Below are 14,639 nucleotides of genomic sequence, written 5' to 3'. Positions count from 1 at the left end.
CAACTATATTTTTATTGATTTCAGAGAGGAAGGGAGAGGGAGAGAGAGATAGAAACATCAATGATGAGAGGGAATCATTGATCGGCTGCCTTCTGCACACCCCTTACTGGGGATCGAGCCCGAAACCCAGGCATATGCCCTTGACTGGAATCAAACCTGGAACCCTTCAGTCTACAGGCCTACGCTCTATCCACTGAGCCAAACCAGCTAGGGCCCTTTGTGTCATTTTCCCTCTCTGCTTCTCTGTTCCTCCTTTGTAAAACAAAGTATTTGGTTGATCTCCATATTAATGTTTTCCTGAAGACTGTTGTTAAGGTTATATAAATTTTGGTTTCTAGTCCAGTTCCTCTCTCCCCCTCCCCCCAGGACAGAGACAGCTCTCACTGCCACAAGATAACCATCTTCTCTCTTGATTTCTTTTATCAGGGAAAGACATTTGTTAATCTGCATGAAACCAGTTTCACACTGAGCAGCCTATGCAATCTCTTTCTGAGGCATCTTTCTAAACCCTGGGGGAGGAGAGCTGATAACCGCCTCCAGAGAGCTGGAGGACAGTCATGTGCTGAAGGTTAGGTTTGCTCTGTATAGATACAGGGAGAAGATGTGAAGTTGTCGGGTGGAAATTATGATTCTGCACTAAAGCATTTTTAGTGGTCAGCGCTGCCCAAGGATCAGCTAGGCTGGCTGGAGAGATTGTGAATCCTTTAGCATGGGAGGGAGGAGGCAAGAATTTGTTGGAACATTGCATGTTGTAGGGATTTGAGTATCTTTGAAGAAGGGGAGGCAAATCAGGTGATTTAAGGCCTCCATCTACTCTGAGGATATGTGGTTGTGTATAATGTTTCATTGTGAGCCTGTGCTAAGCACCTGTTAGGCTCTGGAGTCTATAGGACTGAGATCTCAGACTTGCACCTGTAAAGTGGATCCTCATACCTTTCCCCTAGGGTCATTAGGAGGGTGAAAGGAGGTGATTCATGATAATCACCCACCCCAGGAAGTATGAATCCCTCAAACTTGTTGGGAGTAGCATCCACACTGAAGGGCACACCCTCCTGAGGCCATGGTCACAAGAACTGACTAATCTCTTGCACTGCTCCTCCTGGTGGGCTTTCTCAGCAGTCAGCTTCTTCAGTGACTAGGACAGGCTCGCCAGGAATGTGCAATGCCTATACCTACCCTATCTCACAAGGCGATTCCTGCTGATTTCTTGCTAGCTGAACTTTGGATCTGCTGAGTCCAGATGATTGCTGTCCAGGATCCTCTTGCCTGGCCCTCTTTAATAGGTAGTTAGTTACCTATTAAACATTCAGTAAACATTTACTAAGCACCTACTGTGTGCCAGGTCCTTGGGATGGTGCTAGGGTGTAACAGTGAACACATTTTCCTGGGTCTTAAGAGTTTCCCAGACAAACAGGGAGATACCCAAGAAACAGACACATGATGTCATCTTTGTGATTAAACTGCAGGAATACCCTGTGGGAGATGGTGACAGGGCATTAGGGAGTTGGGGACACTTCCCAGAAGTGATGCTTAAGCTCAGGTTCCTCCTCAAGTCTTCCAAGTAAGGCAAGGATCCTGAATTTTCACAAGCACTCTCCCATTAGCGAGTGTCCCACATATACACTACGATCATAGCTCTTTGACCTCTTTGTGGTGGGCATGTTCATGCGCATTCTTTTTGACCTCATCCTGCTGGGCATCATGTTAGCCAGAATTATTACATAAAGTCCCAGTCTTAAAGAGTCAGTGGCCATATAGGGAAAATAAAGGGCTGTAAGTTATGAAAAGAGAACCTCCTCCCCCATAATCAAAGGTAGATAATGATAATAGAGAAGCCAGTGATGTATGGAATAGAGGTCAAGGACTTTGGACCCTGTTGGAGATTGATCTACAGAGGAATAGAGATGACTTAGGATGTACTGGCCCCTCCAAAACCAGCACCTAATGAAATCAACCACCTGAGGCTCTAAAGGCCAGCCTTACTTTTTGCTCTTTCTGTTCCGTCTTGTGTCCTAAAGGGCTTGTCCTTAGTCCCTTCCCCATTTGAAGTTCTAGTGTGTTTTTGGGATCAGAGTTGCTCAGGATAACAGTGTTAGTTCAGCCCCATGGAAACACAGACCTGAACTTCCCCTTTAAAAATTAATTCATTCTCTAAATATATATTGAGCCCCTACTATGTGCCAAGCGCTTTGGGTCATAACCAAATCTTAACGTCCTTACTTGAGAATCTCTTCAGTGAGATCCCATCCTTCAGTGATAAAACCTCGAATAGCCAGTGATTTCTTCCCCAGCTCCTCTCTCTTCCTGGGAGGGTTCCTTCCCTGGGTGAGCTGTTTGCTGTGAGCAGATGGGAAGCAGAGCTGAGATGAGTGCAACAGGGATTGGGTAGGGATTACAGACCCATCAGCCAGAGGCCAGAAGAGAAAATGCTTGGATGAAAGAAGGGGATTAGTTTTATTTATATTCCTGTGAGTGTAGAAGAGTTGCGGGTGTGGGGCCTGGGGGACTGGCAGTCACTGAGGGAGAAATGCTTGTTCATGTGTCCTCCCTTTCAGCGTTCTGTTCCCCTTTGTCAAAACCATACATGTCTGCCAAAATTCATTCATCACAGTCAGTGCTCCTTAACTGGAGCCTAGAATATTCTTCCTCCTTTCCAGCAGCCCTTATGGGCCATATATTGCTTTGAGTGAAATACCTTTCTTCTAATAAGTCAGTGGGATTATATGTTATCACAGAGTGGACTTGAACCCATCTTCCTTTTTTTTTTATGAGATGGACTCAGTCTTCTAGGTTTTGTCTTTAAGATCAATGGCTCTGTTATTTCTTGTCATCATCATATCAGCTGCAGTAACAACAATCATTTATTGAGCAGCTACTTACTATAGGATAGGACTTGTATTAGGTGCCTTATATACCTTGTCTCTAATCCTCTCAACTCTGCAAGGCAAGGTGCTGTTACATCACTCTCATTTTATAGGTAAGGGGCTTGAGGCTCAGAGTAGATTGAGATCTCCAGCTCAAAAGTAGTGAGATCAAGAACAAGTATATCTTTCTTGCTTTATATGTCGCCCTATACTGTATTTGTTCATCTCCCCAACCACTGTATGCACAGGCAGTGGCAGATGGGATATTCCTCTGGGGCTCAGTGCCTAGCACTCTGTTTAATGGTAGTTAGTTACCTATTAAACATTTGTTGACTAATCAACAGCAGCTTGGCCCTTACACATGCCTTATTCATTATTATGACTTACTCTTCCCACTCCATTCCCTGTGGGTTGGTGAATCCTTACTTGCCTGAAGTTCAGCATTAACTCTGGGAACCCATACATTTGTTGATGGAGCCAGAGTCACTGGTTCCGCCCTCAGGGACATGGATAGGTGAGTTTCAGGGCTCCTAGCTATAGCCCAACCCCCAGCGCATTACATCATGGAAGGTTGCTCTTGTTCAGAGAGAAAACGAAGGAGAAGATGTGGATACCACAGTGAAACACTGGCTGCCCCATTTCCCCCTGGCCAAATCTTAAACACCCATTAGGGTTCAGTTCTGATATCATCACTGCAGAAAAACTTTCAGACCCTGAGCAGACAGCATTTACTCTGCCTTCCTGGGACCTCCACAAACTATTTTTGTTGATATATAAAAGCAGCTACACACTGTTAATTTCAGAAGCCGCCTACCCTTCGATGTCCTGCTCTCTGAGATAGCACAGACCCTGAATGCCTCATTCCCCCTGTATGTTCGCTTCCCAGTCCACAGCTGGCACAGCTGTCACCCATACCATCAGTGGATGAATGGGGATGTTCTGCCAGTGAACTTACCTGGAGGGGCCTGATCTTCCTATTAGGCCCCTCTGCCATTTCCTCCTCTCACCACTGTCTCCACTGTTAGGTCAGCCTGTTTTCTGGCTTTGGACCCTTTCCAAGGCGACATTCCCCAGTTTCTGTCTAGAGCCTGAGTGAAATTCAACCCCCCACCTAAAGAGATCAGTGGACTGTATACAGTCTGGTATGTTTAGTTGTCTGGGTTAGGGCAGCTTGGTAGGGCATCAGATTTGCTTTTATTTTTAAAATTGACTTTTTTAAATTCTAGACTAATTTTAGCTATACAGAAAAGTTACAAAGATAGTACAGAGAGTTCCTGTCTACCCCTCACCTGTTTTCCTCCATTGTTAATGCCTTAAATTACGATGGTACGTTGGTCGAAAGTAAGAAACTGATATTGGTACATTGCTATTCACTAACATCCAGAGTTTATTTGGATTTCACTAGTTTTTTCACAAACGTTCCTTTTTGTGTTCTAGGGTTCAGTCCAGGACACCACACTGCATGTAGTCATCATGTTTTCTTAGCTTCCCCTGGCCTGTGCCAGCTTCTCAGTCTTGTGTTTCACCACCTTGCGGGGCTGGCATCTGCGTTTAGTGCTTTGGAAGTGCGTTTCCGCTGGCTGGTGATGCGTGTTGCAGCTGGGGTGGGTTGCTGTTAGAAGGCACCACTCCGTGATGGTTGAGACCAGGACCCTGCCACCAACTGCCCAGGCTGTCCTGGCTCAGGCACGTGCCATCTGCATGATCTCAGCAGGTTACTGGTCATTTTTATGTTTAGTTTTCTAAGCTGTCAGATGGGGAGGTCCCCAGAAGGTTGCTGTGAGATGAAGTGCCTTGGTAAATATAAAGCATGTGTCTTAGAAGAACCTTTAGCACATGTGGAATGCTCACAAATGTTATCTTTATAACATTTAAAAAAAATTAAATTCTTTATTAATTAAAGTATTACATATGTCTCCTTTTCCCCCATTGACCTCTCCCCAGCTGCTCCCCCCCCCCACCCCCAGCACATGCCTTCACTTCCCTACTGTCTGTGTCCATTGGTTATGCTTATATGCATGCATACAAGTCCTTTGGTTGATCTCTTACCCCCCCTCCCCTCCCCTGCCTTTCCTCTGAGGTTTGATGGTCTGTTCGATGCTTCTTTGTCTCTGGATCTATTTTTGTTCATCAATTTATGTTGTTCATTATATTCCACAAATGAGATCATGAGATATTTATCTTTCTCCAACTGGCTTATTTTGCTTAGCATAATGCTCTCCAGGTCCATCCATGCTGTTGCAATGGTTAAGAGTTCTTTCTTTTTTACAGCAGTGTAGTATTCCATTGTGTAGATGTACCACAGTTTTTTAATCCACTCATCTGCTGATGGGCACTTAGGCTGTTTCCAAATCTTAGCTATGGTAAATTGTGCTGCTATGAACATAGGGATGCATATATCCTTTCTGATTGGTGTTTCTGATTTCTTGGGATATATTCCTAGAAGTGGAATTACTAGGTCAAATGGGAGTTCCATTTTTAATTTTTTTGAGGACTAAAAAAATTAGTCCTTAGTGGCTGCACCAGTCTGCATTCCCACCAGCAGTGCACGAAGGTTCCCTTTTCTCTACATCGTCACCAGTACTTGTCATTTGTTGATTTGTTGATGACAGCTATTCTGACAGTTGTGAGATGATACCTCATTGTTGTTCGATTTGCATCTTCAGATGATTAGTGACTTTGAGCATGTTTTCATATGTCTCTTGGCCTTCTGTATGTCCACTTTTGAAAAGTGTCTATTTAAGTCCTTTGCCCATTTTTTGATTGGATTGTTTATCTTTCTTTTGTTAAGTTGTATGAATTCCCTATAAATTTTGGAGATTAAACCCTAATCAGATCTAACATTGGCAAATATGTTCTCCCATGGAGTGGGGTCTCTTGTTTTGTTGGTGGTTTCTTTTGCTGTGCAGAAGCTTTTTATTTTGATGTAGTCCCATTTGTTTATTTTCTACTTAGTTTCCATTGTCCTAGGAGCTGTATCAGTAAAGATGTTGCTACGACATATGTCTGATATTTTGCTGCCTATGGAGTCTTGTAAGATTTTTATGACTTCCCATCTTACATTTAAGTCCTTTTCTTTATAACTGTTAATGAAGTGTTCTGGAAGGACCATGAGGATGAGGGGGCTTGTGGGGCAGGCTGAATGAAAGGAAGGGTTGAGGAGAAGGCTGAGAATGGAATAGAGAAGACCTTATTACTTCCTTCCTCCTTCCTATATCCTTGAGAACTGGATGTTGTGGGGTTGCTGGAGGGAGGGAGTCAGAAAAGAGTGAAGAAGGCTGGAGAAGGGGAGGAAGGTTTGAAAGGGGACCAGAACTCTTCAGGAAGCAGAAGGTATTCTTTGAATCTACTTGAATGGCTCCTGGGAGCATAGAGAAAGCAGGAAAAAGGTGTAGTCTTCTCACCACAATGGCCTTTCTGAAGTTATCCTTGGGGGAATCCATTCCATCTTCAAAATTTCCCCAAGGAGTCACCTCTGCATACATCTCTAATAGGCTTCTGTCTTCCTCAGGCTCTGCCTTGAATGCAGGTGAGACTGATCATCCCCTCCTCTCCTGGGTATACAATTCCTGTGTAAGTGGACTTGTAATGAATGACCTGTGTGCCTGTGCCTCCCATCTGAGACAGTGAGGTCTGGAGCAGGCGGGGCTGAGTCGGGTCTGTGTGTCTCCAGTGTCTGTACTATTGCTTTGCAGATGGTAGATGTTTAATGAATACTATTGGAAAAAATGAATGAATGAATGAATGACTCTATTACTCTGTGTGGGACCTTGTAGTGAGAAGGAGAAGGTTGTGGGTGTGGTGGTTGGTTATGAGACCCCACCTAGGTTAATGCACTGTGAACAATGGATTTTATGCAGCAGCCTGTCCCATCTTTGTTCCATTTTGGCTGTGATTCCTACTGAATTAACCTCTCTAACCACAGAGTATAGATAACATCTACCTAGAGGGTGTTTTTGTTCTTTTCTCCTTTCTCTGTTTAGGTGAACTTCCATCTTCTTTCATTGCTCCGTCTCTAGACCTAGATTTTGAGAAGCAAAAGCAGATAGGAATGGACATGGCATATGGAGATGAAACCTGGATGCTTTTTACTTTCTTTTTAATATTTATTTATTTTAAACAACTAAATTTATTGGGGTGACATTGGTTAATAGGGTCATCTAGGTTTCAGGTATGAATTTCTATGTTACAAGATCTATATATTGTACTGTGTGCCCACCACCCAAAGTCAAATCATCTTCCATCACCAGATTTTTATTAAAATTTTTTGACATTCTTTTTAATGCCCACCTGAGGATATGTGTTGTTTTTTAAAAAAAATATATTTTTGCTGAAACCGGTTTGGCTCAGTGGATAGAGCATCGGCCTGCAGACTGAAAGGTCCCAGGTTCGATTCCGGTCAAGGGCATGTACCTGGGTTGCGGGCACATCCCCAGTAGGAGATGTGCAGGAGGCAGATGATCGATGTTTCTCTCTCATCGATGTTTCTGACTCTCTATCTCTCTCCCTTCCTCTCTGTAAAATATCAATAAAATATATTTAAAAAAAATATATTTTTACTGATTTTAAAAAGAGGAAGGGAGAGGGAGAGAGAGAGATAGAAAGAAACATCAATGATGAGAGAGAATCATTGATCGGCTGCCTCCTACATGCCCCACCCTGGGGATCAAGCCTGAAACCCTGGCATGTGTCCTGACCAGGAACCAAACCATGACTTCCTGGTTCATAGGTCGATGCTCAACCACTGAGCCACACTGGCTGGGCTATTTCTTTAAATGCGTATAGTAAAGAAATGACTATTCAAATAAATAAACTAAATTTCAGTTCATTCTAAGGGACCTGCTTTCAGCTTCTGAGAATTGGTTGTTAGAGTTGCATCTTTAGCATAAACTCTCTTTAGAGAAAAAAGGGCCCAATTTTCCACTTTAGATGGCCTGGTCTTGGGCATTTAATATGTACCCAGCATTGCTTCAGATATTTCATATGTATCAACGAATTTAATCCTCACAACAATTCTGTGAATAGAGTATTCATGTTACAAATGAGGAAATTGAGGCACAGGGAGGTTAAGTGACTTGTTTAAGATCACACAGCTACTAAGGGGCAGAGCTGGATTTTCAACTCAGATGTATCTTTGTGTCTCCTACATACATGCACATTCAAGGATTATATGCACCAGTATCTTTTTCACTCATGATATAGATTAATCCAATTTAGTTATATTGACATTACAGCATCCCCTGAGGTGTGTTATCAAAACAGAGTGGGAAGGGTATCTTCAGGTGGAGTACAGAAGGTAAGAACAGGATGCTGGGCTCCCACAGACCTGCTTTTGAGTCCTCATGCCACCATTATTAGCTGAATCACTTTGCACAGTCATTTAACCTAATTAAGTAATTACCTCATCTTTAAATGGAGAAAGTAATATCTGTCTCTCCTAGGGATGACATGAGAATCAAATAATATATTTGAAACCACAAGAGAGTCTGAAACCAAACACACACATGTTGTGTAGTAGTGTGATTGTTATGGCAGAATGCATGGGGTGGGGTCATCAGGGACTTTGGTTTTTGTCCAGTTGTCCACCAACTTGCTGGCCTTGGGCTGATTTGGTATTGAGTTTATTCCCCATTATCTTCATCTTCCAAAGAGGGCCGATTCTTGCTTCCAAATGTTCAACTAGAACATCTGGAAAGTAAAAGTATGAGCCTTCACCTAGGGTTCATTATCTGTATGTCTCCTCTTGATTCATCTGACAAGTGTGTTGGGGAAGATGCATTTCAGCGGAAAGGGGAAGTGGTCCCTCTGGGAGGGGTTCAGTGGATGAGAAAAAAAACAGTGTAGGAGGGAGAACTGGGCATTGGAAAACTGCCATCTGATTCTTTAAATGGGGAACAGAGCACTGAGTGCCTATTGAGAGTTGACAGGCTTACTCAGAATTTCTGGCTTCTTTTAATTAAAGAAGAGGGACTGGATAAACCAGATGTTGGGCAGTGTGTTGTGTGGTGTGTGTGTATGTTTGAAATTTTTGGACGTGGTGACGTTCATCTTTGGGATTCCACAGCCCCTCATCCTAGAGGGAGGCAGGTGGGGAAAGAGGGGAGCAGGGACAAGAAAAATCATGCCATTGTCTCTTTGCATCAAATTTATTGGGAGAAAAATCTGGGTTTATAAAGAAGAGTATTGCCCTAACCGGTTTGGCTCAGTGGATGGAGCATCGGCCTGCAGACTCAAGGGTCCTGGGTTCGATTCCGGTCAAGGGCATGTACCTTGGTTGCGGAACATCCCCAGTGGGGAGTGTGCAGGAGGCAGCAGGTTGATGTTTCTCTCTCATCGATGTTTCTAACTCTCTATCCCTCTCCCTTCCTCTCTGTAAAAAATCAATAAAATATATTTTAAAAAAAAAGAAGAGTATGTATCTTCTGAGCAAAGAGCTGTTTAAATATGGAGAGGAAGAGGAGCAAGAATTTGTGATCACCCGCTTGTGCCAGGAGGGCTCCCGCCCCCGCTAGCCACATCCTTTAATACCCTGCTATGGGAAGTTAAGGACCAGTGTTGTTCCTTTCCCGTGTAGATTGCTGGTCCCTTCCCCTCTGTTATTATTTCCGCCACCCCAAAACTTCCCAAGAGCTCCTGGGCCTTCTGTTTTGTGCTGGAACCCTTTGGCCTTCCTGGGATCTGGCACCTGTGGCAGGCAGAGAATCAGGGAGCCTCTGACAGATGTCCTCTTCATTTGGGTGGCTTCCTTTTTCTTCCCTTGTCCCTTCTTTCTTTCTTTGTCCCTGTCTTGCTCTTCTGATTTGTGATGATCCTCATGGAATTGCTAATGAGTTTAACCTCTTTGCAGCTGTGTTTTTGTTTTCTTTATTATACTTCTATTGATTTCAGAGAGAGGAAGGGAAAGGGGAGAGAGATAGAAACATCAATGATGAGAGAGAATCATTGTTTGGCTGCCTCCTGTATGCCCTACACTGGGGATCAAGTCTGCAACCTGAGCCTGTACCCTGACTGGCAGTCGAACCATGACCTCCTGGTTCATAGTTCAACACTCAACCACTGAGCCACACCAGCTGGCCTGCAGCCGTGTTTTAACTTGGAGAGGAGTGAGGGCCCTCCCTGTTCTTTCTCTTTTCTTTAGAAGCCACCCTTTCATTAACTTCAGTGGTTTTCCAGCTGGCTAGCTAAGCTTGCCTTCTTCTTTCCTTCTTTCTTTTTTCTGCCTTTCTTCCCTCTCTTAACAACAGGGAACCCCAATGTGTAAAGCAGGTAAAAGTGAAGCTATGCAGATTGACCAGGGGAAGAGGACGCACCTGCTTGACTTCCCCTCCCTTACTTCCCTGGGTGGTTTCTGAGGTGTCCTGAGGTTCCAAAAAGCCAAATTGGAAAGCTAAGCTCCTTTCCTGGTGAGAAAATCAAGGCTTAATGGAGACAAGTGCTGCAGGTCCACAGCTCCTCTCTCCCATGGGTGCTTTCTGCAGGGCTGGGCTGCTGCTCTCCTGGGCCCCTGGCTGCTTCGGTGATAGGCTGCTTAGAGCAGGGTGCAGTGGAATAAGCAAGGGCTTAGGACAGACAACCTAAGATTGAGCCCCGACTCTGAAAACGAATAGCTGGAGACCTTGAATAACGTAGAACTTCTCTGACCTGCAGGTTCTCAACTTCAAAATGTAGGTGGCTTTTGTTGACATAGTTTATGTAAAGCAGCTAGTGTTGTGGCTATTTAGCACCTACCAGTGACTCTATGTGGCAAGTATTTTTTATTAAAGGAACTGATGAAGAGTCCGATAGACTAAGTATGGTAGATAAGGCAGTGGAGAGAAAGGCAGTGAGTGCTGAATGAGAGGAATCACAGGTTAAATTACTTCATATTGAGATCTGGGCCCCTGAACTCTTTCCACTTTCTATCCAGAGAGGAGGTCATAGCCCTGGCTGTCCTCACCAAATATTGGAACACATTTGAGAGGTGGGGAAGGTGATAAGTCCCGGGTTCTAGCTTAGTGCTGCCTAAGTCACTGGCAATATCTCCCACCTCCTGGTGGGAGAAGCAGCAGGAGGCTGGGGTCAGGGTGTGGGGAGAGGAAGTGGGCAGTTGGGCGCATGGTTCTCACATACGTTGGTTTTTTTTATACTGTGGCTAATGTTGCAGCTACTGGAGCGTTCCTATTACCACACGCCTTGATTCCTTGATAAAGATGTTGAAGTTCTCTTCTTGGCTGTGCTCAGTCATGTGGGCTGAAGATAAAGGGCACCATGTGCTTCCCTTGCCGCTGGGGTCCCTGAGGCCTCTTGGTCTGTTAGGGCATGGCTGGGTCACAAGAGAAGGAGCCCCAGCTCTGGGCTCTGCTAAGTCCCTTCTGCATAAGCTTGGTGGTAATTCCCAGTGCCACGTGACTCTGAGTAACCACATTATTCAGGTCACCTGTGAGATTGACCCTCTTCCTTGAATTTTCTGATCTGCCATTTGTTGCTCTTGTTGTTCATGTTGTTATTCTATGTTTTTGGAAGCAGCCAAACACCACAGTGGGAGGAACTGCCTGAGAAGGTGGCATTCAGGAAACCTGTGTTCTCTTCCTTGCTGTATTAGTAACTCATTATTTGGTCTTGGGCCTTAATTTGCCCATCTCTAAGTGAGAGAATTTAATGATAGAATCTGTATGGTTGCATTGAGCTCTACAAGTCTCCTTTCCTCCCCTGCCCACTTCCAATTTAAAGGTACTTATATCCAGGTTAAAGCTATAGAGAAGTTGGCGAGATCTTATATACAGGTGTTTTAGTGAGTTGTTACTATGTGTTGTTCATTGCATAAGAAACTTTAAAATGTTAGCTCATTTAATCCTCACGAAAGCCCTGGTAGACACTATTGCTCCTATTTTGTAGATAAGAGAATTGAGGCTCAGAGATGTTAAACCAGTTGTTGAAGTGACCAGTATGCAATGGAGTGTGTTATGGAACTCTGGTTGTCATGACGCTGTGCAGTCAATCTTACTGATGAGCCTTTAGTGTGAGAACCTCCTGAGGAGGAGGATGAGGACGCACTCTTTGGGCAGCAGGTCTTCACGGCTAGGTGAGGGGAACACGGGCACTTATTAGGTGCCAGTGTGTCCCCAGTATTGTGCCAGAAACTTTCCACATGTGATCTTCTCTAACCCTCCTGAGAGTGATCAAGTATGTGGTGTTATTACTGTTTATAGGTAAAAACCTCAGAGTAGTAATGGACTTGATGGAGATCTCACAGCCAGCAGTGGGTAACAAGTTTTGGACCTAGGCTGTGAGTTGCCAAAGACGTCCCCTTTCCCAGTTCACATATTCTCTCGCTGGAGGTGGACCAGGCTGCCCTGTTTGAGCCTGCCAACAACCAAGAGGTGGCTGTTTGGAAGTGGGGGATCCCTGTACAAATTCCACGGGTCTCGAAAATTTACGTCATGCTGGACAACTAGGCACCTGCCTCTCCTGCTCCAGGACACAGTTGTTCCCAGCTTCCAGAAACTTCTCTCAGTCCCATCCTGGGATGGTAACCTTATTCCACTTTTTAAAAAATATACATTTTTTAAATTGATTTCAGAGAGGAAGGGAGAAGGAGAGATAGAAACATCAATGATGAGAGAGAATCATTGATTGGCTGCCTCCTGCACGCCCCGCACTGGGAATTGAGCCAGCCAGGCACGTGCCCTGACCAGGAAGTGAACCATGACCTCCTGATCCATAGCTTGATGCTCAACCACTGAGCCACACTTTCTTAGCACCAGTGTCTTGAAGAAAGCTGAGTTGATACACTCATGCATGGGGGTGTATGTATGTACACACACATATACATGGGGTTTGTCCCCTCAGCGTGGGTCTCTAAGACCTTTGAGGACAGGAAACTCTCAACAAATGCTTCCTAGAGGAAAACTGGGTTCCTGTTTTCTAGTGAGGATCACGAAATCCTTCATGGGAGATGAGCTCTCTGGAGGCTGCTGGGAGGCCCAAGTATTGGTGATAGTTGATAAAGGGAGCATTTACAAACTTTACAAACTGCTGGGTGAATTTAGGCTGCTAGTCTATGTGGAAATTAGTTATTCAGCTAAAATTGATGACATTGCTGTTACATATCTATTACAGGATACGTGTCCAGAATACATGTAGAATAAATTAATTAATAACAAAGTACAAGTAATTCTAATTGCAAGTGACAAAAGCTGATTCTGGCCAAATGAATTAAAAAATTTTAGAAGAATACTGTTCTGCTCATTGAAAGAACACTGGGGAAGGTCTGGAGAACCTGCTGTAAGCCAGGGGGTGGCTTGGGAAGGACAGAACGAGGGTAGCTCTGGGAATCTAGAGGAAATCTAAACTGTGCTCTGTTCCCCTCATAATTCAAATTCCTCAGGGAGGCTGGGTCATGACTGAGAACCTTCCCAGAATCATGTGGAAAGGCGAGGGCTAACTCCACGAAGGAAGGTGTTTTGGGCAGGCACATACACTCAAGGGATCTACTGTAATAGATACATAGGGCAACCCTGACCCTGCAGAAGTTTATAGTCAATGGGGGAAGGACAGACAAATAAAGGGGTAATTAACGGTAGGGTGTGTTGGCTGCTTTGGGACCTTGGGGAGGTTTTAAGTTGTGCATGTGGGGAAGTGTCAGGTAAGGTTGACAGGTTAAGATTGTTGGAGATTGAGTTTTAAAGGCTAAGTAAAAGTTTGCCAGCTGGACAAATGCATTTCAGGAGGAAGTCCTTGTGTGACAGTTCAGCAATATGAAAGAGTGATGTGTCCAGGAAATGCAAGAGTGCCTGGTCTAGAGAGTGCATCACACAGGGAGAAATGTGGGTGGGGCCTGATCTTAAAGGGCCCCATGCTCTGTTAGGCACTGGGACTATTAGTCCTAGGAGGTGAGCTGTCATTGAATAACTTTAAGTAGCAGAAGGACATGATCAGTTCTTAGTTTTAGGAAGATAATTGTGGGGGCTGTAGCAGCTCCTCAAATTTAACTCCTTTGAATGTGGCTGTTAAACTTGGGTGGCTGATGGTTCCAGTTGAGCCACAGAATGAAATGATGGGGGCGCCAGTCAAAAGTGACTCCCTGAATGGCTAGAGAGCCCCAAATTTTGATGGTTAGTCCCAGTAACTCCATCTTCTGTGGTAGATCAGGGAGATGATAGCTCGCAAAGAAAAGAGCCCCCTGATGGCTCTCATTGCCTGTGGAGTTCTGAGTGTTTGCGAGTGACATGTCCTGGCTTAGAAGGCCATAGGCCATTGAAGGTTGTGAAGGAGCTGGGTAAGGGGTGTACCCCTCCCACCTTCACCCCCAACACCCTGTTCTCCGTCTGTGCTTAGAAATAGGCAGTGTGCAGTGTAGCAGTGGTCTGGGAAGAAAATTTGAGAAGAACCTAGCAGAAGCTCAGGCCCTTGGTGCCTGTGGGAAGGGAAGCCCTTCCTTTAGATAGCCATTCAGTGATTTTGCAGAGGAAGTTGAATGAGGTTAAGAAAGCTGGGGTCCCTGGGGGTGGCTGGGGATAGAGCTTCCTTTTCCTTATAAACATGAACACTGACAGGGGACAACACAAAGTGCTGTTTCCTTTGCAATAAGTGGTTTCAGAAAACAGGAAAATCTTCACTCCTACTGTGAGACTAGTGTTTGGAGGAATTGTGGCTGGAAACTGTTAGGGGTGCCTGGTAGGGTGGATCACGCATTTGAACACTGCAGAAAGGGTTGGAACATGGGATCCAAATCCAAGATGGGCTAGAATCGCCTGTTTTCACATTTTAGCTATGCGACTTTGGTCAAGTTACTTA

General features: G+C 44.6%; 1 protein-coding gene across 14 annotated transcripts in view; it reads left to right on the top strand.

The window, feature by feature from the left end:
* STX3 (syntaxin 3) overlaps positions 1 to 14,639 on the top strand; it is a 44,882-nt gene that overhangs the window by 2,333 nt on the left and 27,910 nt on the right. The window contains exon 1 of one of the 14 annotated variants that reach the window (XM_023756541.1): positions 7,027 to 7,035. The exons of the other annotated variants lie outside the window; for them this stretch is intronic. The gene's annotated coding sequence lies outside the window, so the exon portion shown is untranslated. Of the gene's footprint in view, positions 1 to 7,026; positions 7,036 to 14,639 lie in introns of those variants that run through there. 14 annotated transcript variants of the gene reach the window in all.

Source organism: Myotis lucifugus, unplaced genomic scaffold (genome assembly GCF_000147115.1).
Source record: "Myotis lucifugus unplaced genomic scaffold, Myoluc2.0 scaffold_97, whole genome shotgun sequence".
Classification (NCBI taxonomy): domain Eukaryota; kingdom Metazoa; phylum Chordata; class Mammalia; order Chiroptera; family Vespertilionidae; genus Myotis; species Myotis lucifugus.
This window is presented reverse-complemented; position numbering and strand designations above follow the sequence as displayed.